We start from the raw sequence: 26,355 nt of genomic DNA, 5'->3' as shown, positions 1-26,355 counted from the left end.
CTTGCAATGGGCAATTCTACAGAAAAAAGTTAGTATTTGCATTCGCAATAATGGTTATGAAGGCCAAATACAGATGGAGCCACCTGTCTCCCAAGGACGACAGAACAAGGATTTCTGTTTCCTTGATTTTCAAAGTTCTACATTTTGAACCTTCAGACTGTTCAGGGCCATTTGTGTCATGGGGGTGAGGAAGTGGACGGCTATTGTGTATATTATATGTAAGTATTATTTTTAAAGGTTTATTGTTGTGGATTTTACATCCATGGTGTTTCGTTCCCATATTTCATTTATTATACTCCTTGAAATCAAAATACTGGTGTTACGAATTTTATTTTTTATGCTGACATCGCCGTGTCAAACTATCCAACTTCCATAATTTGCCCACAATTTCTCATACTTTTTTTTTTCTTCTTTTTTTTGCGGGTCCTCCATACTGGAGAAGTGGTTTAATGTCCTATATTGTACAAATAAATGCTTTCGTGTGCATTTAAGTTCTTTGACTGCTCGACTGGGCTTTTTCTTGATTTTGAGTTTACTTTCTTGCACATCCAAAATAAAACATTAAAACAAAAACTTTTCTATTTTGAAGATTTTAGTATATCCCGTGAAACTTGTTAATTTCATTGTAGTCCAAAACTAGGGAAAACATTTTTATCCACATCTCCTAATTGATCGTTGTCATGGAGAGGATTTATGAAAGTGAAATTTATTGAAAATCATTTAACTTTCTTTTGCAGTAATGTGTCCGAAACCTTGAGTAAATTTTTTCAATGTTTGGGTTATTTTGGGCTATTGTGAACTTGAAGCACATTTGTTTCGGCGCTAATACAAACCCTTTGCCATTTATATGGTTATATACTTTTGGCGCAGCTGAAAAACGAGCCATACTTTTTAGCAAGTGATATCCTCCCGATAGGGTAGACTGGTTACCCCGCTCACTCACACCTCTCGGCTGAGTAATCACTTTACTTTATGGTTTGGTAGAGGTTGGACATGCTGCCTTTCTCTCCCGCGGAGACCTGCCGTAATTGCTGTTCTGTATAGTTGATTCTTGTGTTTTTATCTTATACATGTGTATATATAGAAACATACTCTTGTTCAAGTCTTATACAACGTTGGTACTTCCTTATTGCCCCACCACTAATTTCCGATATAACCCCAATACAATTTTCTAGGTTAGGTTAGGTTTGAATTTTATCCATGTACAGATTAAATAATTTTGGTAGGTTTGACTTTTATCCTCCTACATTTTTAAATTAAATTATTTAATCTGTAGGTGGATAAAATTCAAACCTAACCTAGCATAACCTAAAAAATAGTATTGGGGCTATATTGCAAATTAGTGGTGGGGCAATGAAAGGAAAGTACCTTAACTCATTAGTTGACTGTGTATCCGGCGTCCTCCGCCCTAAGGGAATTGTCAGTGTTGATACTACTCCCCTACCTTGCCACAATCCCGTGCGTGGGTGGCCAGCAGTTCCTCAGCGGGGTTACTCGTTTCCCGTTCGCAGATTTGGTGGCGCTCCAGCGTTTGTTTTTCAGTTCTTTAGTCGATATTTATGATCTTATAATTAAACTTTAAAACTGTTCCGCTCCTGCCGGTGATGGACCAACGCCCTTCCTTGGGTGGCGGAGCGAGTTCTCAACTAATTTGTCCTCTCCCTTTCGAGGAATTCTCTTAAAAGGAAGGCGACATTCCTGGAATAGTTCATTATGCAGCAGTCATGAATTGTAATTGATCAACTTATTTCTTTTCTACAGTTAGCAGTGATGTAGAAAGCAAGGCCGATGGCTTCGGGCGCTCCGGTCAATATCCTGCGCTACCTTTGGCAGCTCATGAGTAGGAGGTAGCACTCATTGTAGACCTTCAACTTGGACAGGGTTTGTTAATGGGAACCATAGCACTTCCAGGAGGTTTGCCTCCAGGGGTTGGAGAACCTTCTCTTCTGAGGGAGAGCTTCCCTTCAGTCGTTCAGCAACTTTCCCTCTTTCGGGAAGAATTGCTGACAGCTCGTTGAGATTTGCTTTTGCTATTTTGTCGCCAAAGACTGCGCTTCTTTCCCTTGGGGCTGGAGAAAAGTCAAGGTTTGTTGTTCTTTCGGGGGAACTTCTCTCTCGTTCGTGAGAGATTGTTACGCCTATGCATTTTTTCCCATAGAGCTGGGAGAAAGGTGTTTAGGCGATGTCCTTCGGGAGGACTTCTCTCGTTGAGTTTACGCTCATGCTTTTTAGTTTTTCTCCTAAGAGAGGACTTCTCTTGTTTGCAAGATTGTTACGACTACGCTTTTTTTCCCCATAGATCTGGGAGAAAGCTTGTCTTAGATGTCCTCCATATTGGGAGGACTTATCTCTCGTTAGCAAGAAATTGTTCAGTAACCAACTTATGTTGTACAACTACCTTTTTCCCATAGGGCTAGGAGAAAGCTTGTTCTAGGCAATGTCATCCTATTGATAACCGCGGCCCATCCGGGTAACTGAGCAGTCACGTGACTTCCCGCACGTGGCGCAGTGAAAACAAACCACACTTTAACGTGGTGCTGCATGAACGGTCGTCTGTTAAAGCTAAATTATTCGCCATTATGCCTTCATCATGTGTTATTTTCAACTGCAAGAATCACAATATGATGCAAGGAAAGATGTTGCATTTTTACAAGTTCCCAGTCGTAGCAGAAGCCCGGATAGGAGGGATAAGTGGCTTGCAGCATGCCAGCAAATGAATCCAAATGGACACAAATGGTCCCCACCAAAGAGTCGGGTTATTTGTAGTGAACACTTTATCTCGGGTATTTATGAAATTTAACATATTTTGATATAATTCAACATTCTGGTGGTTGGTGTTCCAACAGTGTGTCTATTGGTGTTCATTATGAATTTATATTAAATTGCCAAAATACAGGTAAACCCAACAAGACTGAGAAAGAACACCCAGACTACATTCCATGCATACTGCCTTTCAAGAAAGACAGCTATGCCAAAGCCAAATGACAACTTGAGAGGTATGAGCGAAATGACAAGAGAAGGCGATTGGTTTATGAGGCCACAGTAATACACCTCACACTTTTGTGCTGTAAACAGTTCAAAATAATTGTTTATCATAATTTTTAACTTGCAAGTGTCGCTAGAAGTTAGAACAGTTGTATTTTATATCTTATTACTCACCTGAAGCATTTAACTTTATATTGTAACGTGTTTTAGCAGCTCCAACCAAAGAATTCACATAATTGTAAGCCATTGCTCTGGCTTGTTTTCACTTAGCTTGATTCCCGCGCTAGCGGTCACATGATCGATGATGTCAGCTCGCGGTTATGAATAGGAGAACTTTCCTCTTTGTGAGAGGAAGCTTATGTTCAGCCTTTGTTAGAGCTGCGGGCTGTCGCAGGTGCTGCAACCTGTCAATCCTGCCTTGAGTCTGTATCTGACATGGAAGTTTGCTGATCCACCAGGGCTGGTGCCAGAGCTTTCTCAGAGGCAAGTTTCCTCTCGGTGGAACGTCTCTTGTTCGAAGACTGCCTCTGGGTATCGGTGGCCCCCTTACGCTTAACGGTTCTCCTCTAGGGGTGGAGGGAGCCTTGTATTATGCGATGTTCTCCTTTGGGAGAACAAACCTCCCCTTCTGAGGAGGTATCTTTAGAGCCGGATCAGTTCCCCCTCGGGCAGAGTTTGCTCTGCGTTCCTTTCCGGAGGATCGTAGGGTGGAAGGGTTTGTGAACCCACTCCATCCTGGACGTTCTTCTCCTCGTGCTGTAAGGAGATTTCTTTTGCACCTGCTGGTTCTCCTTGCGATGACCCTTCTGGGCCTCGTGACGATCTCCCTTTGGGTTGGCGTGATTGTGAGCCTTCCTCTTGTTACGTTGATTCTGCAGGTGTCTCATGACCCTAGGAGTCTTTTGGGCCTCCATCGCGCTGTACTTTCAGGTTCACGCGACTTGGAACCTTCGGGTTTCAGTTATGCTGAGCCTTCAGGCCCTTGTGACAGGGAAACTTTTGTTAACCGTTTGCGCTGTCCCTTCAGGGCCTCACTACTTAGGTTACGCTGAGCCTTCAGTCTCCCATACCTTTAGTCACGCTGAACCTTCGGGGACTCGTGACAGGGAGGCTGTGGTTTCCCGTTGTTGACCCTTCAAGGTCTCGTAACGTCGGTATTGCCGAGCCTGTAGGCTCTCGTGCCAAACGCTACGCTGGACATTTGGGTTCTTGTAGGAGTGAGTTCTCTCCTCCTCGTGCGACTTCTAGTGGTCACGCGTTCACGCTGAAACTTCTGGTTCTCATGACCCTCGCAATCATGAGTTACTCCCGCTGAACCTTCAGGGTCTCGCAGCCCATGTCCTGTTTTCCATCCAACAGGAATTAGCGATGAAGTTCCTCGCTGCGTGGGTTCTGATAGGTCGCGCAATAGTGGTTCATGATCCTCTGTTGCTCCCCCTCCTGCTGTGTCACGCAACAGAACAGCATCGCGCGACGCCTTCAATCACCAGCGCTTGACATTTCTTCATTTTGGTCGAGAGGGGGTTCTCGCGGTTTGTCATCCTCGCAAAACCAAACTCCCCTCGCCCCGGTGGTCACCTCGTCCTTGGACGAAGTACCGTCTTTTTGTTTGGCTGCAGAAGGTCATCCCTCCTGGGGTAACCCTCCTGCATGGAGAGACACCCATCACTCCAGTCCCAAAGGCCTCCATCGCCTGAGACGTCAGTCGCCCACGTGACACCGCCCAGGCCTTATTCCTAAGGGAAGGCCTGCGCCGATCTTGCATGTTGGGAAGCCTCCCACAAGCAAGAGGGTTAAACCTGCAGAGGTTCATAAACCCTGGAGAATGCCTGCTGCCTAAGGGTTTTCTTCTCCCTACAGCTTACAATGAGTTCCTTTGTGTTCTGATCATGCTTCTGGTCGTGTGAACCCCTGTGGGTTTGTAAGACAAGATTCCTAGGGAATCCATCAGTGATGAGTTCCTGCAGGTTTTCATCACAATAATCCCTTAGGATCGAGAGAAAAGGATTCATAACCCTCCCCCCCCCCCCACGGGATGGGTCCTCCTGCGTAACGTGACTGGTTAAGTCACTACACTCCCAACTGATTGTCAGCTAGGCTGGTCTCGCCAGAACCAGTCCTTCATTTTCGAACGAACTACAGTCATCTTCCCTCCACCCTCCTACTTCTAGTTGTTGGGATAGCAGGTGGCTTGTGATAATTTCACATCATAGAGGAACCCTCAACTGCTGGGCAGAAGCTAACAGGGAGTAAAGTTTGTTACATTCAAGTCAATTTCCCCTGGCAGGCCATGCCTGAATTAGTCAGTAGTTTCCTCACCAGCTAGGAGGCGTTTAATGGCAGCTCCTTACGGGTAAGAGGTCGATGGCAATCTAATGTATGGTTTTGTTGAAACAAACCCCCGCATACGAGACAGGACTTCACCCTTTTTGGGAGACACTTGTTTCTGAGAAGTTTTACATAACTTTAACAGGTGTTTTCAAGGTTGTAAGCCTTCCTGGAGCATGTGCCCCATCCAAGACAAAAAACCGTGATTGTCATAAGCTCTGGTTCTACCGTTTGGGTTGGCTGCATATCTTTGTATCTCGGGTACAATGACCTAGTTTTGTATAGATTTGGTTTTATTCTACCCTTACAGGGTTAGTCTCAAGCATGTAGTGCCAAAGGAGCAGTGTTAGCTTTAGTTTTTGAACGATAGCAACAGCGTTAGCAGTTTTTCATTACATTTACAAACGTTTCAAACCCTGCTCACAGGGAACCAGACATGGTTGTCTGTGTATGAATGCTGGCTAGCCCCTCCCACAGAGGGGCAAACCAAAGGAGAAATTATCGCTTCTCAAACTGTATATTTTGAGAATATATGCGCTCTTTCAAAAAGTTACTACAGCTAGTTAATGATAAAAAATTCCTTGGGCAATAGTGTTGCAATTTGTCGCACATACATTATTCCCACAAACAGGACTCGTTGCAAAAGTTTCCTGGAGGCACAGATTACCCATGCGCTAACGCAGATGGGCAAATACATATGCGTGCAAGTGATCTTTCTGAAAATAAGGGCTTATACATCCTGTAATTAGAACTCCATTCTGTTGAGCTGTACAGCTATATCCCTTACTGAAACCAGGTTATTCAGTACATTACTCGGCTACTTTCCTGTAACCAGACATACAGCATTTACGCTCTGCTTTCTTATAGGCACTACTACCGTTCTTCCTAATTCAGTCTCTTACAGAGACTGACCGGAAACTTCTCATAAGCATATCTGTTCCATAGTAGGGAGCATTCAATACTAATGATAGTTTACTGTTTGGAAACAGAAATACGAACTTTTTCGTCCTAAGGAGGAGGAATCTGTTACGAACGTTTAAAACTTTCTCCAGCTGAGTTCCGGACACGACTTTGTTGGGCTATGTCCATATGCTTGTCCTGCGCACAGTTCTGCGTTGCTACTCTGCAGTAGACTTGTGCTTATTACCCGTCCAACAATAGATTGAAGATACGTCTGTCTCTACTGGGGTTGGTTGGATGCGTTTGGTATCTACTGACCGGTCTCTTGTCCGGTCAGTGATTGCAGACTGGTCTATTGTCCAGAAAGCTCTCTATGGAGATATGCTCTTATAACGTAAGCTGTACTGGCTAACTAGTTTATTTTTCGGTATAAATCTCGTTTGGCCAACCCCCACTAGATTGGTGGCAGTTGGGAGAACAGGCTCCTCCCCTTCATAGCAGGAGCATGCAAGTAGTTGAACGTCTCAACATCTCAATGTTTCTTGATATGCAATCTCCTCCCTCTCCCCCCCCCCCCACTGGACGAACCGCAGTTGGTGGGTGGCAGACAAGAGCCACTACAAAGAGGCCAATTTTCTAATATCCCCTCTGGATCTGATGCACTCATCAGATGCCACACCATTCAATCATATTCCGTTTGCCCGATTCAGACAGGTACCAGCATTTCTCTTAGAGAACCATCTAGCAGTAGGAAGCCTCAGATAGAAAGAGGACAGCTAGGTGGCCCCATCTGCTCGCATCGTTCCTGATACAGGAATGTGCTTGCAGATGATCCGAACAGGACCACTCAGATAGTGGGCTTCTAGTGTCTGAATCATCTTGTAGACAATGAAGTCTTAACTTTGTAGGGTTCCCAGTCTGAGGTCATCCTCGCAACGGCCATGAACTTCAGGCTCCCGTCTACCATTCCCCAATCCCAGAACACAAGGCCCTCAAACAAATGTATCCAAAGATTGGTGGGGCAGCTTATAGGTGTATGCTTACCCCACCCCATTTGATCTGGTGAGTCATCAGCCAAGTGAGGATAAGCAAGATATTATTAATGACTCCAATAGCTTCGCTATGGCATCACACAGAATGGTTCTAAGACCTTCTGCAGCTCCTGATGGAGTTCTGAGGGATCTTCCTCCACGACATGATTTTCCAAGCAGCCACATGCCAACACTTTCCAAAGCCACATGCCAACACTTTCCAAAGCCGTATCTTTGCTTGGACTTCACACTTGGAAATGTTCCTACACCTCCTCTGAGGGGCTTTTCGCAACGAGTTGCGGAAAAGATGTCTGGACACCTCAGACACTTCAGCGTCGGTCTTCGACAGTGTCTGGTCCTTTGCGACTTATGTCGTGGAGGGGGGTTCTCACCCTTCATTGCCTTTACTCATACAAAATCACTTCATCCCCCGTCAGATCTCAACCTCCTGGGAACGCGGTTTGAGTCCTTCAGTCCCTGAAGGCCCCTCTACAAACCTTTATGCCAGGCAACAAATTGCTTCCTTACATGGTAAACTGCTTTTCTACTCGAGCTTTGACCGATGGTTAGCGAGTTGTATGATCCATCTTCTGATGTCTCCTACTCTAGGAGACAGGGAGAAGTAATTCACAGTGGTGTCCTTAAGTTCATTGCCAACTCAAAATCTGAACGTGCTGTACCCTAGATGCAGCCCATTCCGGATAGTCTTCGTTCTTTCAACTGAAGTTTTACCCAGTTAGGAGTCTGGTGTTACATAAGGAGAACGACACCAGTTCACCATTATGTCGGTACTGTTGACCAACACGGGGAAGGTGAAGAGGAGGATCATAAGGATTTCCTTTCTCTCTTGGATTGGAAGGCTATTGAGTGCTCTAAATCCAGATCTTCCTATTTCCCAGGACCCAGAGCTCGTAACATCTGTGGCGTTGCTACGTCCCTGGTGTTCAAGAAACTACTGTGGGCAGGCATGTGGAAGCGTCAATGGACCTTCACTGCCCACCACCTGCAGACATAACCCACAGGAACATGGAGACCTTTAACATTTGCTTCCTTACATGGTAAGCTGCTTTTCTACTCGAGCTTTGACCGATAGTTAGCGAGTTGTATGATCCATCTTCTGATGTCTCCTACTCTAGGAGACAGGGAGAGGTTATTCACAGTGGTGTCCCTAAGTTCATTGCCAACTCAAAATCTGAACGTGCTGTACCCTAGGTGCAGCCCATTCCGGATAGTCTTCGTTCTTTCAACTGAGGTTTTACCCAGTTAGGAGTCTGGTGTTACATTAGGAGAACGACACCAGTTCACCATTATGTCGGTACTGTTGACCAACACGGGGAAGGTGAAGAGGAGGATCATAAGGATTTCCTTTCTCTCTTGGATTGGAAGGCTATTGAGTGCTCTAAATCCAGATCTTCCTATTTCCCAGGACACAGAGCTCGTAACATCTGTGGCGTTGCTACGTCCCTGGTGTTCAAGAAACTACTGTGGTACAGATACTGTGGGCAGGCATGTGGAAGCGTCAATGGACCTTCACTGCCCACCACCTGCAGACATAACCCACAGGAACATGGAGACCTTTAACATTTGTCCTGTGGTGGTCGCACAACAAATGGTCTAAACACCTTAGGCACCTTGAAAGACAAGTACAGAGGGCTGAGGTTACCTAGGTTAGTCTGGGGTGAATGAGCAAGGAGGACTAGCTCCTTTCTTTCACTTTCTCCTCTGCGGAAAACAGCTCAGCAAGCCTCAGCATAGCGGACCTCGCCTCGCTGCGGGTAAGACTCGTTTCCCTTGTGCCTCCCAAGTATGAAATACTTTACATCCCCAATTCCTTGTTGAGGGAGGGTATTGAGTAAGTCTTAAGAACAATGTTTTATACTAGTTTGTTAAAGATAAGCCACACTATTTCCATTCGCCCACAAGCTTCTGCAGGCTGCTATCAGTGTATCACCTCATATCGGCCACTTGAGTTTAGCAAGGGTAGGGTTCCTTCTATTATTGATCACAGATCGAGAGAGAGGACCCCGGGTTATAACAAAGGCCAGTTGGTGAGGACTTCCTCCTAAGTATCACACCTATAAATAGCGGAGGGTTTATTTATACCGGAACAAATAAATTTAGAAGCAATTTGTATTTTTCCTAGCATACAAACCTGAAGCTGTTTATACAAATTGGCCCGCCACCGTCCCCCGAAAAGTCCTGCAGTAAAGCAAATTGATTACTCAGCCAAGAGGTGAGAATGAGTGGTGTAGCCAGTCTACCCCACCCTCCACCCGCTAACTAGTGGATGGGGTAGTTATCTCTCACTAAGAATTATCATGGCGTCTCTCAGCTATGCCAAAAGTATATACCCCTTTAAATAGCTTTAGGTTTGTATGCTAGGAAAAATAAAAATTACTTCCAAATTTATTTTTGATAAAAAAAAAAAATGCAAAAATTTTAACTTTAAGGGCTCCTTTTCCCTGCTCCTTTTCCGGTCTCGTACAGCAGGGGAACCATGCTGTACAGGACCTCCAGTCATTTCGTTTGTTCGAAAGTGATCATTATTTTACATCTCTTACTGCTAGCTTACTGTTAAATCGTTACTATCCAAGCAGTTACACAAGTCTTCAGTTTCCTCTTGAAAGCCTTAATATCTTCAATGTTTTGGATTTCTCGTGGGAGCTTATTGAAAGTCGCCTAGCCACATATTCAAATGTTTTAGGGCCTACTAGTAGACATATCTAGGTTCTAATAGTTTGAAACCATCTGCAATTAGTCTGGTGCCAACAAGATTTGTTGGCTGCACAATGCTAATTGTTTATCTAGTGATTTTTTTATCTTTAAATTTGGCTGGTTTTCTATTGCAGCTGATGTGTTGGAATTAAAATAGTCTTAATTTGCTTAAAGTGAGTCTGGTGATGTTGATTAAACGTTGAGTTTCTTCATGTTCCGAGATTTGTCTATAAGGGGACAAGAATCAAACTCTTAAATATTTATTTATATCTAACCTAAACTATTACAAAAATTCACTTTCGTGCACTTTTTGATAAGCGATTACATTGACTTCAGTAACTGCTGCGATAACAAATTTTTACTGTTGATTGCGAGAAAATCTTTTAGCCCAAATCAACGAATTCAATTAAGTCCTCAGTTTCGACGAACTTAAACTAAATTAAATACCCCCAAAATTTCCAACTTACTTCAAGCATTAGGCTACACATTCACAAACGTTACTCCCACCCACTTTGCCTTACTGTTACACGAGGCCAGATTTCTTATAATAAATCAACATTGACTCTAACCCTTATTTTTATAGTAAACTACTGTTCCTGGCTCTTTTTTTCAGCTTGATTGTCACTTTCAACTTGAACCAAAGTGCAAATTCATGATTTCCACCTTTTGTCCTGGTTATATTACCTAATTGAAAATGGTTCATTATTTAAGACTATAGATATATTCCTATAAAACATTGACAGGGAAGAATTAATTTATGAACTTGCTTAGTGTCTTATGTAGATTAGACAAGATAAACTAACTTAAAAATTTAAGATTAGCGGAAGTGAGTATTGTATCATATGGTATATATCACACGGAAGAGATGACAGGCTAACTGCTTCGACATCAAATGTTTTACTGTCAATTTTGAGCATGACTTATCCTAAACAACAAATGATAGAATTACTATTCCCGATGGCATGAGATTTAGGACAGAATCAAAGAAATCGGAGATTCGTTAATGTCGAACTTTAAGCTAATTTGAAGGCGAACAAGATTGTTTAAAACTCCATCACTAATATAAAAGTAAAGTTTCCTTTTATCTATAAAATCTAACTTCAGATAATTGAAAAAATATCTGGATCTCTTAAAATCACGTTACTTCACACATTAGTCTAAGCTTAAAAACACCAGTTTCAATTTTTTTAGATACTTATAAATCCGTTTTCTTTGTTTTTAAGGGAAGCTTGTGTTCGCTAATGTTTACTGTCTTATTTTGGTTACAAGTGAATATAGTGATATTGATCAAACGTTGAATGTCGTAAGTGTTCCGGTTTAGGTCTATCTAGGGATAAGAATCAAACTTAAACCTGTTTTTTAAACATTATTAATCTACCTCCCCTAAACTCGTAGCCAACAAACTTACTTTTGTGCTATTTTCAATGAAATTACATTGACTTCGGAACTGATTTTATAATGCTGCTTCTGTTACTATTTTTAGTGTTGAAGATTAAGAGAAAAAGATATTAGCTTCTTGAATAGACTTCAAGTCAGTCTTCTGTTTCGACAAACATACATGAATTAAATAAGTATTGCCTAATAAACCTCTCTCTCTCTCTCTCTCTCTCTCTCTCTCTCTCTCTCTCTCTCTCTCTCTCTCTCTCTCTCTCTCTCACGCAGTAAGCCTTCAAACTTTGCTATTTCAGATCCAGTCGACACACTTTTGAAGGTGTTTTTGACTTGGTTACACTTGTTTTTAGTGACTGGTTACAACTTATGACTGTTTAGTGACTTTCATTACATATTTTTGAACGTTTAGTGACTTTCGTTACACACTTTGAACGTTTAGCGACTTACGTTACACACACTGAACGTTTAGCGACTTACGTTACACACACTGAACGTTTAGCGACTTTCGTTACACACACTGAACGTTTAGCGACTTTCGTTACACACTTTGAACGTTTAGCGACTTTCGTTACACACTTTGAACGTTTAGCGACTTTCGTTACACACTTTGAACGTTTAGCGACTTTCGTTACACACTTTGAACGTTTAGCGACTTTCGTTACACACTTTGAACGTTTAGCGACTTTCGTTACACACTTTGAACGTTTAGCGACTTTCGTTACACACTTTGAACGTTTAGCGACTTTCGTTACACACTTTGAACGTTTAGCGACTTTCGTTACACACTTTGAACGTTTAGCGACTTTCGTTACACACTTTTTAAAGTTTAGTGACTTTCGTTGCACACTTTTTTAAAGTTTAGTGACTTTCGTTACACACTTTTTTAAAGTTTAGTGACTTTCGTTAAACACTTTTTTAAAGTTTAGTGACTTTCGTTAAACACTTTTTTAAAGTTTAGTGACTTTCGTTGCACACTTTTTTTTAAAGTTTAGTTACTTTCGTTGCACACTTTTTTTTAAAGTTTAGTGACTTTCGTTGCACTTTTTTAAAGTTTAGTGACTTTCGTTGCACACTTTTTTTAAAGTTTAGTGACTTTCGTTGCACACTTTTTTTAAAGTTTAGTGACTTTCGTTGCACACTTTTTTAAAGTTTAGTGACTTTCGTTGCACACTTTTTTAAAGTTTAGTGACTTTCGTTGCACACTTTTTTAAAGTTTAGTGACTTTCGTTGCACACTTTTTTAAAGTTTAGTGACTTTCGTTACACACTTTTTTAAAGTTTAGTGACTTTCGTTACACACTTTTTAAAGTTTAGTGACTTTCGTTACACACTTTTTAAAGTTTAGTGACTTTCGTTACACACTTTTTAAAGTTTAGTGACTTTCGGCACACACTTTTTAAAGTTTAGTGACTTTCGGCACACACTTTTTAAAGTTTAGTGACTTTCGGCACACACTGTGAACGTTTAGTGACTTTAGGTACACACTTTGAACGTTTAGTGACTTTAGGTACACACTTTGAACGTTTAGTGACTTTAGGTACACACTTTGAACGTTTAGTGACTTTAGGTACACACTTTGAACGTTTAGTGACTCTTTACATACTTTTGAAGGTTTAGTGACACTCTACACACTTTAGAAGGTTTAGTGACTACACACTTTAGAAGGTTTAGTGACTCTACACACTTTAGAAGGTTTAGTGACTCTACACACTTTAGAAGGTTTAGTGACTCTACACACTTTAGAAGGTTTAGTGACTTTCATTACACACTTTAGAAGGTTTAGTGACTTTCATTACACACTTTAGAAGGTTTAGTGACTTTCATTACACACTTTAGAAGGTTTAGTGACTTTCATTACACTTTAGAAGGTTTAGTGACTTACATTACACACTTTTGAACATTGACTTTCATATTACACTTATTATTATTATTATTATTACTTACTAAGCTACAACCCTAGTTGGAAAAGCAGTATGCTATAAGCCCAGGGGCTCCAACAGGGAAAATAGCTCAGTGCGGAAAGGAAAAAAGGAAAATAAAATATTCTAAGAAGAGTAACAACAATAAATATCTCCTATATAAACTATAAAAACTTTAACAAAACAAGAGGAAGAGAAATAAGATAGGAGAGTGTGCTCGAGTGTACCCTCAAGCAAGAGAACTCTAACCCAAGACAGTGAAAGGCCATGGTACAGAGGCTATGGCACTACCCAAGACTAGAGAACAGTGGTTTGATTTTGGAGTGTCCTTCTCCTAGAAGAGCTGCTTACCATAGCTAAAGAGTCTCTTCTACCCTTACCAAGAGGAAAGTGGCACTGAACAATTACAGTGCAGTAACCCCTTGGGTGATGAAGAATTGTTTGGTAATCTGTGTTGTCAGGTGTATGAGGATAGAGGAGAATATGTAAAGAATATGCCAGACTATTCAGTGTGTATGTAGGCAAAGGGAAAATGAACCGTAACCAGAGAGGAGGATCCAATGTAGTACTGTCTGGCCAGTCAAAAGACCCCATAACTCTCTAGCGGTAGTTTAGTGACTCTTTACACGTCATTAACGTTTAGTAACACACTACACGTTTTTTAATGTTTAGTGACAAGTTAGTTTTGAACGTTTAGTGACTCTACACACTACTGAACGTTTAGTGACTCTCTACACACTACTGAACGTTTAGTGACTCTCTACACACTACTGAACGTCTAGCGACTCTTTACACACAATGAACGTCTAGCGACTCTTTACACACTACTGAACGTCTAGCGACTCTTTACACACTACTGAACGTCTAGCGACTCTTTACACACTACTGAACGTTTAGAGACTCTTTACACACTACTGAACGTTTAGAGACTCTTTACACACTACTGAACGTTTAGAGACTCTTCACACACTTGTGAACGTTTAGAGACTCTTCACACACTTGTGAACGTTTAGAGACTCTTCACACACTTGTGAACGTTTAGAGACTCTTCACACACTTGTGAACGTTTAGAGACTCTTCACACACTTGTGAACGTTTAGTGACTCTTCACACACTTGTGAACGTTTAGTGACTCTTCACACACTTGTGAACGTTTAGTGACTCTTCACACACTTGTGAACGTTTAGTGACTCTTCACACACTTGTGAACGTTTAGTGACTCTTCACACACTTGTGAACGTTTAGTGACTCTTCACACACTTGTGAACGTTTAGTGACTCTTCACACACTTGTGAACGTTTAGTGACTCTTCACACACTTGTGAACGTTTAGTGACTCTTCACACACTTGTGAACGTTTAGTGACTCTTTACACACTTGTGAACGTTTAGTGATTCTTTACGTTTTTTAACGTTTAGTGACTAGTTACACTTTAACGTTTAGTGACTCTTTTTACACTTTTGAATGTTTAGTGACTTTTGTTACACATTTTTGAATGTTTAGTGACATTAGTTATACACTTTTGAATGTTTAGTGACATTAGTTAAACACTTTTGAACGTTTAGCGACCCGTTACACACTCTTGAATGTTTAGTGACTAGTTAACACTTTTGAATGTTTAGTGACTTTTGATAAACTCTTTTGAGGGCTTGGTGACTTTTGTTACATACTTTTGACGGCTAAGTGACATTACACACTTTTAAACGTTTAGTGACTCTTTACACACTTTAGAAGACTTAGTGACTTTTGTTACATACTTTTGAGGGCTTAGTGACATTCATTACACATTTTTGAAGACTTAGTGAGTTTTGATACACATTTTGTGGGCTTAGGGACTTTCGCTACACGCTTTTCAAAGGTTAGTGCCTTTACGTTGCACCTTTGAAGGTTTAGTGGCTCTAATTACTCGTGAAGGTTTAGTGGCTCTAATTACTCACTTGTGAAGGTTTAGTGGCTCTAGTTACACACTCGGGAATGTTTAATGACTCTGGTTACACTCTAGTTAGTTTAATGGCTCTGGTTACACACTAGTGAAGGGTTAGTGACTGGTTACTCGTTTTTTAATGTTAGTGACTATCACACGTTTTTGAAGGTTAGTGACTTTGATTACACGTTTTTGAAGGTTAGTGACTTTGATTACACGTTTTTGAAGGTTAGTGACTTTGATTACACGTTTTTGAAGGTTAGTGACTTTGATTACACGTTTTTGAAGGTTAGTGACTTTGATTACACATTTTTGAAGGTTCATGAATGTGTACACGTTTTTTAAGGTTAGCGACTGTTTACATATTTTTTAAGGTTAGTGACTCTGGCTACACGCTTGTTAATTAGTTAGTGACTCTGGTTAAACGCTTGTTAATTGTTTAGTGACTGTGGTTACACGCTTGTTAATTGGTTAGTGACTGTGGTTTCACGTTTGTGAATTGGTTAGTGACTGCGGTTTCACGTTTGTGAATTGGTTAGTGACTCTGGTTTCACGTTTGTGAATTGGTTAGTGACTCTGGTTTCACGTTTGTGAATTGGTTAGTGACTCTGGTTTCACGCTTGTGAATTGGTTAGCGACTCTGGTTTCATGCTTGTGAATTGGTTAGCGACTGGTTTCACGCTTGTGAATTGGTTAGCGACTCTGGTTTCACGCTTGTGAATTGGTTAGCGACTCTGGTTTCACGCTTGTGAATTGGTTAGCGACTCTGGTTTCACGCTTGTGAATTGGTTAGCGACTCTGGTTTCACGCTTGTGAATTGGTTAGTGACTCTGGTTTCACGTTTGTGAATTGGTTAGTGACTCTGGTTTCACGTTTGTGAATTGGTTAGTGACTCCGGTTTCACGTTTGTGAATTGGTTAGGGACTCCGGTTTCACGTTTGTGAATTGGTTAGGGACTCCGGTTTCAAGTTTGTGAATTGGTTAGGGACTCCGGTTTCACGTTTGTGAATTGGTTAGGGACTCCGGTTTCACGTTTGTGAATTGGTTAGGGACTCCGGTTTCACGTTTGTGAATTGGTTAGGGACTCCGGTTTCACGTTTGTGAATTGGTTGGTTAGACTCTGGTTTCACGTTTGTGAATTGGTTGGTTAGACTCTGGTTTCACATTTGTGAATTGGTTGGTTAGACTCTGGTTTCACGTTTGTGAATTGGTTGGTTAGACTCTGGTTTCACTTTTGTGAATTGGTTGGTTAGACTCTGGTTTCACGTTTGTGAATTGGTTAGTTAGACTCTGGTTTCACGTTTGTGAATTGGTTAGTTAGACTCTGGTTTCACGTTTGTGAATTGGACTCTGGTTTCACGTTTGTGAATTGGACTCTGGTTTCACGTTTGTGAATTGGACTCTGGTTTCACGTTTGTGAATTGGACTCTGGTTTCACGTTTGTGAATTGGACTCTGGTTTCACGTTTGTGAATTGGACTCTGGTTTCACGTTTGTGAATTGGACTCTGGTTTCACGTTTGTGAATTGGTTAGGGACTCCGGTTTCACGTTTGTGAATTGGTTAGGGACTCCGGTTTCAAGTTTGTGAATTGGTTAGGGACTCCGGTTTCACGTTTGTGAATTGGTTAGGGACTCCGGTTTCACGTTTGTGAATTGGTTAGGGACTCCGGTTTCACGTTTGTGAATTGGTTAGGGACTCCGGTTTCACGTTTGTGAATTGGTTGGTTAGACTCTGGTTTCACGTTTGTGAATTGGTTGGTTAGACTCTGGTTTCACATTTGTGAATTGGTTGGTTAGACTCTGGTTTCACGTTTGTGAATTGGTTGGTTAGACTCTGGTTTCACTTTTGTGAATTGGTTGGTTAGACTCTGGTTTCACGTTTGTGAATTGGTTAGTTAGACTCTGGTTTCACGTTTGTGAATTGGTTAGTTAGACTCTGGTTTCACGTTTGTGAATTGGACTCTGGTTTCACGTTTGTGAATTGGACTCTGGTTTCACGTTTGTGAATTGGACTCTGGTTTCACGTTTGTGAATTGGACTCTGGTTTCACGTTTGTGAATTGGACTCTGGTTTCACGTTTGTGAATTGGACTCTGGTTTCACGTTTGTGAATTGGACTCTGGTTTCACGTTTGTGAATTGGTTAGGGACTCATACACACTAGTGAAGGTTTGACTTTGGTTACAAACTTGTTTAGCTTTTTCTAAACAATCTTAGTACTTTTGCTTGTTTTTATTTGAATGGATTCTAATTTATAAAAATAATTTTCTGCATTTTTATGTAGGCGATGTAAATTGCATCTTTTTTTTAGGGTTACTTAATAGTTTAATTACTAGCGTAACTGGAATTTGCTTCAAGAAACGGACCATCACTGGCTAGTTTAGTATTCCTGTTTAATTGAGGCTGTTGCCCAAACATATCGGTTGATTAAAATGTTGAATCAATTTCTCACTAAAGCCATTGTTTACGTTAGCGAGACACTGATTAAGAGTTATTTGCTCATGCATTGTTTTTAATTGATTTTGCAAGCTGTTTGTTTTATAACTTTATCATTACCTGCCTTTTAACCTATTACTAGCTTCCAAATATGCACAAGTTCCCGGATGATCTAAAACTATTTTTCTCCTTCCCCTTCAGTACCACCATAACTAGAATCACATGGAAACTTCTCAAAGGGCGAAGCTTTGTATAATCTATTTCGAAATCTTGAGTGTAATTTCATAATTTTTCGGTAATTGGATATAGAAAATTTTTTTAGTATATAGCGATTGCTTTGAAAATAAAAAAAAAATAAATAAATAAAAAATCCCTTAAATTACCCATATAGACTATTCGAAATTAGTGTGAATCATGCAATATTAGGAAGAACGTTTTGTTATGCTGCACTGAGACACTTCAACGACCTTCCACTTAATGTCAAGAATAGCAAAAATGTGGCAGCTTTCAAGGAAAACCTAAAGACTTATCTCTTTGGAAAGTGTTATAATAATGATCTGAAAACTATTAAGCCTGAATAAAAATGCTAACGAATAACTGAAAAGATAGAGCTAAATATTAACTGGAAAGAAATTATTTTCACACACCAAGGCCCGCCTGAACGGACTCTTAGTGTCTGATGGAGGGCGAGAAATAAACCTAAAAGTAAAAGTAATGTTAATTATACGAACGTGGCGAGTCACGGCGGAGCAAATAAACATTAGAAAGTGAAGTCATGGATGATTTTTCTTCAATTAGCAGTCACTTGATGAATATATTTATTTTTCCAACCTGTTATCTTGTTTATTTTGTATTTCAGACCATTGTTTTTACTGCAGTACTTGTTTTTGGGCATTTCGCCTCCCAAAAACCATTGTTTCTTATTATAGTACCCCATAATTCTTTAAATAAAAGGGCCCAAAACCTCAAAATAGTGGTTTACCCAATAATCATGGTTAGAAATTCTTAAGATACAAGATAGCGAGTAGGACAAATATATGGTTCATGTATTTAGCTAGATATTAAAAGTATAACATTAACAAATTTCTATAAATTATGAAGTTTCTAGTCCTTTAACTTTTCTTTAGCCCTTCCATAAAGGCTTAAAATTTTGCTAAACTAATTAAATTAGATTTTTGGCCTTATTTACCTAAATATTCTGTTCCAGTGACACCGAAGTTTTATAGGTGCGTATTTGTTTTTCAAATGTTTTGGGTGTTTTTTTTTTTTTTTTTTTTTTTTTTTTTTTTTTTTTTTTTAATACAGAATCTTTGCTTTTAATGTCGATTTTGGTAGTAATGCGTGAGGAATGAGGATGTTTACTTGAATTTCTCGGGACTTCTCTTTACTTTTAAGAGCTGCTTATCTGTTCATGTACAGCAGAGGAGGGGAACCCCCCTCTCTACTCTCTACATGACCTCCATCATAAAGTCATTTGCTTTCCTGACAAATTTGGATTTGATTGCTTTTAAGTGTTATCTTGTTACACGGGTATTAGTTACTAGAATCAGTAAAGGAATTATTTTTTATAATGACAAAGATGTATAGAAGTTTTCACTTAGAATTAGTGAGGGTAATGTTGCGAATTAACATTTTGAAATTTGATGCAAGAAGTGATTGGTATGGAATTTGAATTAATGCAGTTATTAGTAAGTTTTATATTATATACATATATATATATATATATATATATATATATATATATATATATATATATATATATATATATATATATATATAGTATATATATAGTATATATATAGTATAGGTGCTCTTCCAATATGTGATCTACCGAAGATTTGTGATCTACTATTGATCTACTGTTCATGGCATTTGATCTACTAGGAAAAAAAGTAGACAAAATAAAAATAAAAAATCTATTATTGATTATATTTAATGAAGAATTTAAAAAGGAAATAATACATTTAACGATAACACAAATGGAAAAAGGTAAAAATCAAGACATTTAACGATAGACCTCTCTAATTTAAAAAGTTAGAATATAAATCTACAGATTCTTTTCTCATCATTCTATAACAGTATTGATCCAGATGTGACTGAAGCATATGTTTAGCGGTACCTCTCATCGTTCGCAAAATGTAACCATTGGGCATTTATAGGCTTCAGTTTTGTCAAAATTTACAGATTCATATAAAAGTAGCTTGCAGTTTTAGTAAGCAAATTGATATTCTTGAAAAATATTTATTGGCATATTTAGCACGAAGTTTTATTGAAATTTTTGATAATGCTGTAACTTTAATAAAAAAAAAAAAATCTTGAAACTTGGAAATCATTAGCATGTTCTTGCTGGTGATGTCTTCGAATGAAGTCTTTGTCTTACCTAATTACCAAGGCATTTCCTCCAAAATTGGGGGCTAGCCGACATCAAAGTAAGGAACGAAAGGGGACATTCTTCTGTACCAACCGTGTCACACGATCGTACATAGTAACGACATTTCATGTTTTGTATATATTATGTTCTGTATCTTCGCTCTCCCCTCGCACTGATAGGGACCTGAAATAACATCTGTTTTTCTCACCGTTAATTGTTAACAGCACCGGTACCGGTTGAACATGAAATTGCCTGTTATGTTTGTCCTTTTTGCCTAGAATTCAGGTATATAACCGGATGTTCTGTATTAAAGTTACTCAGTTGCTTTCATCCTGCCTTGAGTCGCAACCTTCTCTCGGCCCGTCACACCTCTGCTTCTCCCAGCCTGACGAGGGATTCAGCAGTGTTTGGTTGGTACTCTCTTTTAGTGGCCGAAATATTTCCAGACTAATTAATTTTCTTTTCCAGATTTTGAATGATCAGACTGACTTGAGGTACTGAAGATTGAACGATGAACTTGATGCATACGGACCAGACACATTTTTAAAAGGAAGATCTCATTCAGCTGAAGTGGAGTAAATTGAATTAAAAAATTTATTTGGAATTTGACTGAAAAATTCAATACTTTCAATATTGGTATGCAGATAAAACTTTGCTTTTGTTTAGCTTCATGGCAAATCAAATTAAAATTTAAAATATGAAAATTGAAGGCATTCTTTTAAATTGGGACTTAGAATTTGACCTGATTTAAGTGGGAGAAGTCTTACCCGGTGAATAAATCATTTTATAGTTACAGTATATAATTTTTGAATAACCTGGCCGCTACTTTAATATGACAGGAGGTACAGTAATAGGATAATGTAGCACATTAGAGACGGAATCGTAATAAATATTAAATGTTCATCAAGTACCCGGCTCAAATAAAAAGAAATATAAACTTTTAAAAGATTTTGTTTGCACATGGTGTTTGGAGGTAGTTATAAGTGGGTAATTCTCGGATTGTTATGTTAGTACTGATGGGAAGATATTTTGGTGATGAATGTGAATGCTCCCGGAACCTATAATCAAATTGCCTACTATAGAAAACACTAAAATTGAAGGTAGAACGAGACAGTGTTGAAGGTAGAACGAAAAAAAGTGACTTGTAAACTTTTACTATAGGTTGGTTTGCTATGAACGATCAGTCTAGTCTTCCACCATCACCAATCCCCACTGGCCAGCGTGGTGATAAAACTGGCCAAACCTTAGACATAAGTAAGTTCGTGGCTGAGGCCTTTGTATTGTAGTGGACTAGCACCATCACCAATCCCCACTGGCCAGCCCGGTGAGGAAAACTGGCCAAACCTCAGACATAGGACATGCTGAGGCCTTTGTATTGCAGTGGACTATAAACGGCGGCATTGGTTATGTTATAGATTTAACAAGGTACTATAGTTTTGAATTAGTTATATTGAGCCGTTAAAGATACTTACCCGTCACTAAAGGAAAAATTTATTCTATAACGTGTCTTTCCCGCAAAATATCAAATTTTTGAAAGCTCTTGCAAGATATGCGTGCGCAAGATTGTTCATGTATATAGCTTGTGAGATGTAGAAAAGTATAGCTTATGGTTGTGAAAGCGTATAACTTGTAAGATTGTGCATGTAACTTGTAACATTTTGTGAATATACGAAACCACTTATTTTTTTCAGATTGTTCAGATCTTCAGCTCCATGCAAAAGAAATTGCTGAAACTACTGTTTTTCAATGGGTAGAAGGACAATTAAGATATATCTATTTTGAAAGGTAAGAGGTAATTTTAATATTTTCATAAAAAAAATCAATGATTTTTTAATAACTTGAATCTGATCCAAAGTGAAATTTAAAATATATTCAATACAGTTTAACAAATATTACTTGATACTTCCAAGGTAAAGAGTAGGCCTACTTGTGGCACAGATGAGACTAGTCACAAGATCTGATGTACACTGTGCTTTGATTTCTTCCAGGTACATTTGAAACACACGTTTGAAACTAGAAAGGAAAGGAATTACAAACAGGCTGAACGTTAAAACACCAACAGAGAAGTCCAGAAGGAAAGGACTTGGAGGAAATGGCACCTCCTGCAAAAAAGTGTAGATTTCATTAATAAAAGATTATTGTAACAAAAGTACTTTTAGTTTAGAAGTTACTGTACTGTAGGTGTTTAATATTAAAATATATTAAATAGCCCTTTTCCTAGTATCACTATTTTGGGTTTTATGCGATTCTACTCTTATTTTTAGCAGTGTTCGAATTATTCTTTTATAGGTTTCTTCAAGCAATAGGTTTCATTCTAGTCTCTCATGTGCTGTAATTATCATTTCTGCCTATTGCGTTGTCTTCTATACATAACGACTCGCAGGGGTGGCCATTTAGCTCAGGAAAGTTTCCTAATAGCTGATTGGTTAGAATTACAGTCATCGGCAGAATGATCCAGGAATCCTGGCACAGCGTCCAGGAAGTCCCTCGGTGTCCTTTTCGTTTTTCATTACAGTCATCGGCAGAATGATCCAGGAATCCTGGCACAGCGTCCCGGAAGTCCCTCGGTGTCCTTTTCGTTTTTCATTACAGTCATCGGCAGAATGATCCAGGAATCCTGGCACTCCGTCCCGGAAGTCCCTCGGTGTCCTTTTCGTTTTTCATTACAGTCATCGGCAGAATGATCCAGGAATCCTGGCACTTCGTCCCGGAAGTCCCTCGGTGTCCTTTCCGTTTTTCATTACAGTCATTGGCAGAATGATCCAGGAATCCTGGCACTCCGTCCCGGAAGTCCCTCGGTGTCCTTTTCGTTTTTCAACCAGTCAGATAGTAGGAAACATTTCCGAGCTAAAGGGCACCCTTGCGAGTCTGTGCAAATGTGCCTCATCAAAAAAAAAGTTTCCTACTATTGTGTTCAGTTTTCTTTGGTCTTAAGTCTTTTCTTCGTATATACTGTTTCTTGAGGCTATGGTTAAGCTATTGCGAATACTGATTTTAGTTGGTTTCTCTCAGCTGCAGGTTGGTTTGAGAGGCTTTGATTAACGCCTACACAATTGTGCCAATTTGCAATATTCTCTAGTGTAATATTTCAGCAGTTTTGATAACCTTAAGCAACGGAATTTCTAGAGGTACTACTTTTGAATGAAGTTTTCCTTTCTTTCTGCACTTGGTTTCCCGAGATAGAATATTTTCCTTACTAGTTTCTTGTTGCGGTTTGCATCCTAATGTGCTATTGATTCAGTTTTTCACAAGCATCTAGGTTGCATTTCCAGTATCTTTTTATATAACTAAAGAAGTATAAAGTTTTTCTTTTAAGTCTTCGTAATAGTTTTCTCAAGCAATATTCTAACATTTGGATATCATGAAAATTATCTTGGATTAATATAAATCATGTAATTTAGTTTAGTTTGTAGGTATTTTGAAGAAGAATTTTCCTTCTATATGATATATCAATAGGCAAAAAAATGTTCTATTTATTTCTCATTCCTACAAATGAGTTTGATTTTGTAGTTGCTACTTTAGTTGTAACTTTGCAGATCTCTACATGGAGTTTCAATCTCGGAAGTTTTTGAAGACTGTTTTTGCACTTCCATCTTGGTTTTTTTACACTTCCATCTTGGTTTTCATGATTCTGAAGAGTTAAAAGGTATTGGTTTTCTATTTGAGTTTTTTTATCTAATATATCTTATGCCTAAAAGGTTTAAGTTTAAGGGCCACTCATGAATGGCAGTGGCAAGGGACAGTTATATTGCCATATCGAGTAGGATAATGCCCAGAGAGACTGACCATATATACATAGATCAACGCCCAAGCCCCCTCTCCACCCAAGCTTGGACAAAGGAGAGTCAGGCAACGGCTGATGATGACTCAGCAGATAGACCTATGGGGTCCCCCAAACCTCCATCCTTAGCTCACAAGGATGGTGAGGTTGCAGCGACCAAAGAAACTAGTTTGAGCGTGACTCGAACCCCCCCCCCCCCCAGTCTGGAGCAGGGTTAAAATTCTTTTAACCCTGGTCTGGAGTTCACCAGACAAGGACATTACTAGATCGGCCACCAAAACCCGGAGGCTGGTTTTGGCAAGGTCTATAGTTATAAGGCGTTGGATTTTTAGTCTTACCACGTGAGGTTATTGAATTTAAAGACCTCAGCTGTTATATTTACATAACTGGTAAATTTTGGTTGTTTGACTTGGTGATTGCTTTAGGGGTAATCTAAATGCAAATGCTATTTTATCCAATCCGTTAATAAAACTTGGTGTCAATGATTCTAGCTAATGGCTTGCATAGTTTCTCAAATTGGTGGATGAAGCAAATTGAAATTTGTTTTAGATTTGAGGGTTTAGCAATTGCAAAACTGTAAGAGCTTAATATCAATGCAAAACTACATTGTTCTTTACAGAATTTTATGTGTAGAACTATTGAAAATGATTTATAATCCGAATCAGTTGTATATGTAGTTGAACATTTCAGCTTGCTTCTCAAGTAGTTTTTTATTCAGACCTTAAGAAATGGAGTTTGTGTGTAAAGAAGTTGAATAGAAAGTTACTTAAATAAGGTTTTATTAGAATAGACTGGTTGGTAATAGCAATGGAATATTTTCATGGTGCTGCATACCTATATAAATTATTTTAATGGTTTACGTATACATATATAAAATATCTTGGCATTTATGAAAAGTTTTGTAAATTGGCCATTTATGAGTTTGTAAATTAGGTAATTATGAAATTTTTTTTTAATTTACTTACAAAGAAGGGTTTTATATAATTTAAAAGATTTTGCTCAATATTTGTACACCAATACTCTATCTTTTGCAGGTTTTAAGGCGACACTGTCAGAAGAGCATCTACGGAACCAATCTCGTGTTTTGTGCCAGAAATATTTCGGATTTGTTCCCAATACAAGAAAAACTATTCTTCACGTATTGTGCAATGACTGATTGAAAAGAATTTGCTTCCATTTCACCGTGTATGTGTGAGAAGCTTTGGTATTAGTAAGTGGATAACCTTTAACAGTCTAAAGTCGCTGTAAAAGCTACTTCCAAATAAGACCTTAGAAGCATTTATTCTTTAATACGAAATTGAGTACTATATGTAGCGCATAAATGCAAGTTAGGAAACTTGTTATGTCTTAAGATGTGGGGAGCAATATGTAAACTACTTTTGGATGTTTCATTGCCGTTATTTTAATAGTTGTTACTCAAGCAATTAATACTGTTTGCAATAGAAATATGTTTTAGAAACTTATTAGTTTTTGAATAAGAGGTAGGTAGATATATAACTATACCACTTAAGGTTGGTTATGAAAAGTTTGTGAATAGGTCGCTATATATATAAATAACTATACCAGTCAGTTCTTTATGTAGATTTTTTAAAAAGTAAAATATACATAAAGGTGTAGATTTAAGGGAGAAAGTGAGGATTGATTTGTTTAGAGATACCGTTGCTTATAAGGAACGGTGGTTACTCACTTGTGATTAGTGTTTAATTATTTAGGATACTTAGCATATATTAAGTACTTTGAAGCTGTATTTTCTTAATGTTTAACAATAATGGCGAACAATGAGAGTACCCAAAAATGGTATTTAAACTTTTGCTGCTTTATTTCATCAGATTGCTGTTTCGAGCAAGCAAGATTTGGCTTCGAATGATTATACAGTGAAGATACTGCCAAAAAGAAAGTAAGTTTTTTCAAACTTTAATTTATGCATTATCCTAGAAAGATTTTAACCGCATTATCCTAGAAAGATTTTAACCGCATCTATAAATTTATAAAGCCAAAATTAAAAACCTTAGTAAGTTACCTCAAGTAACAAAATACAGCAAAAAGGAAATGTTATTTAAGATGTTAAAGTTTAATTAAATGTTTCCCAATAATGATATTTTAGTTGATTCTTCTAGTTTTTTACGAAATAAAAACTGATAGAACTTTAAACAACCAGGTTTTTCTCAATAACCGGTCTACAGAATTTATATCATCATCTACTTCCATTTTAAGCAAATGTTAAAGCTGGAACTCATTTTTATTTCAGATGCAGTTGAAACGAAGTTATCCGAAGAGCAAGAAAATAGATAAGGAGGGAAAGGTCAGAGATATAAACATCGTCAAGAATAAATAACGAGATTTTAATAAGAAAGATTCGGGATAATAAAAATTTAAAGCTTCTTCCTATTTATTAATGAAACCTTCACTTATATTGAAAAGTGCATTTTATATATCTCAATTTAGGCGTTTAGTGATTTAGAAAGTATCTAAAAAATGTATAATATCAAATAATAGCAAGGACATTTTTTGTCTGCAGTAGTATTTTCTTTCTCCTTATTTTCGTAGAGCATACTTCTTCTAGCAATATTTGCAGCT

General features: G+C 38.8%; 1 long non-coding RNA gene across 1 annotated transcript; it reads left to right on the top strand.

The window, feature by feature from the left end:
- Positions 1 to 168: 168 nt before the first annotated feature.
- Positions 169 to 26,138, top strand: LOC137650503 (uncharacterized). Its single transcript, XR_011045969.1, has 7 exons — positions 169 to 218; positions 20,466 to 20,633; positions 21,689 to 21,782; positions 21,986 to 22,111; positions 24,813 to 24,988; positions 25,608 to 25,675; positions 26,027 to 26,138. It is a non-coding gene; the product is annotated as an uncharacterized lncRNA (long non-coding RNA).
- Positions 26,139 to 26,355: the final 217 nt, after the last annotated feature.

The sequence above is a fragment of the Palaemon carinicauda genome, chromosome 12 (assembly GCF_036898095.1).
Source record: "Palaemon carinicauda isolate YSFRI2023 chromosome 12, ASM3689809v2, whole genome shotgun sequence".
In the NCBI taxonomy this organism is placed as follows: Eukaryota; Metazoa; Arthropoda; class Malacostraca; order Decapoda; family Palaemonidae; genus Palaemon; species Palaemon carinicauda.
The sequence above is the reverse complement of the archived record's forward strand: the minus strand, read 5'-3'. Positions and strand labels throughout refer to the sequence as shown.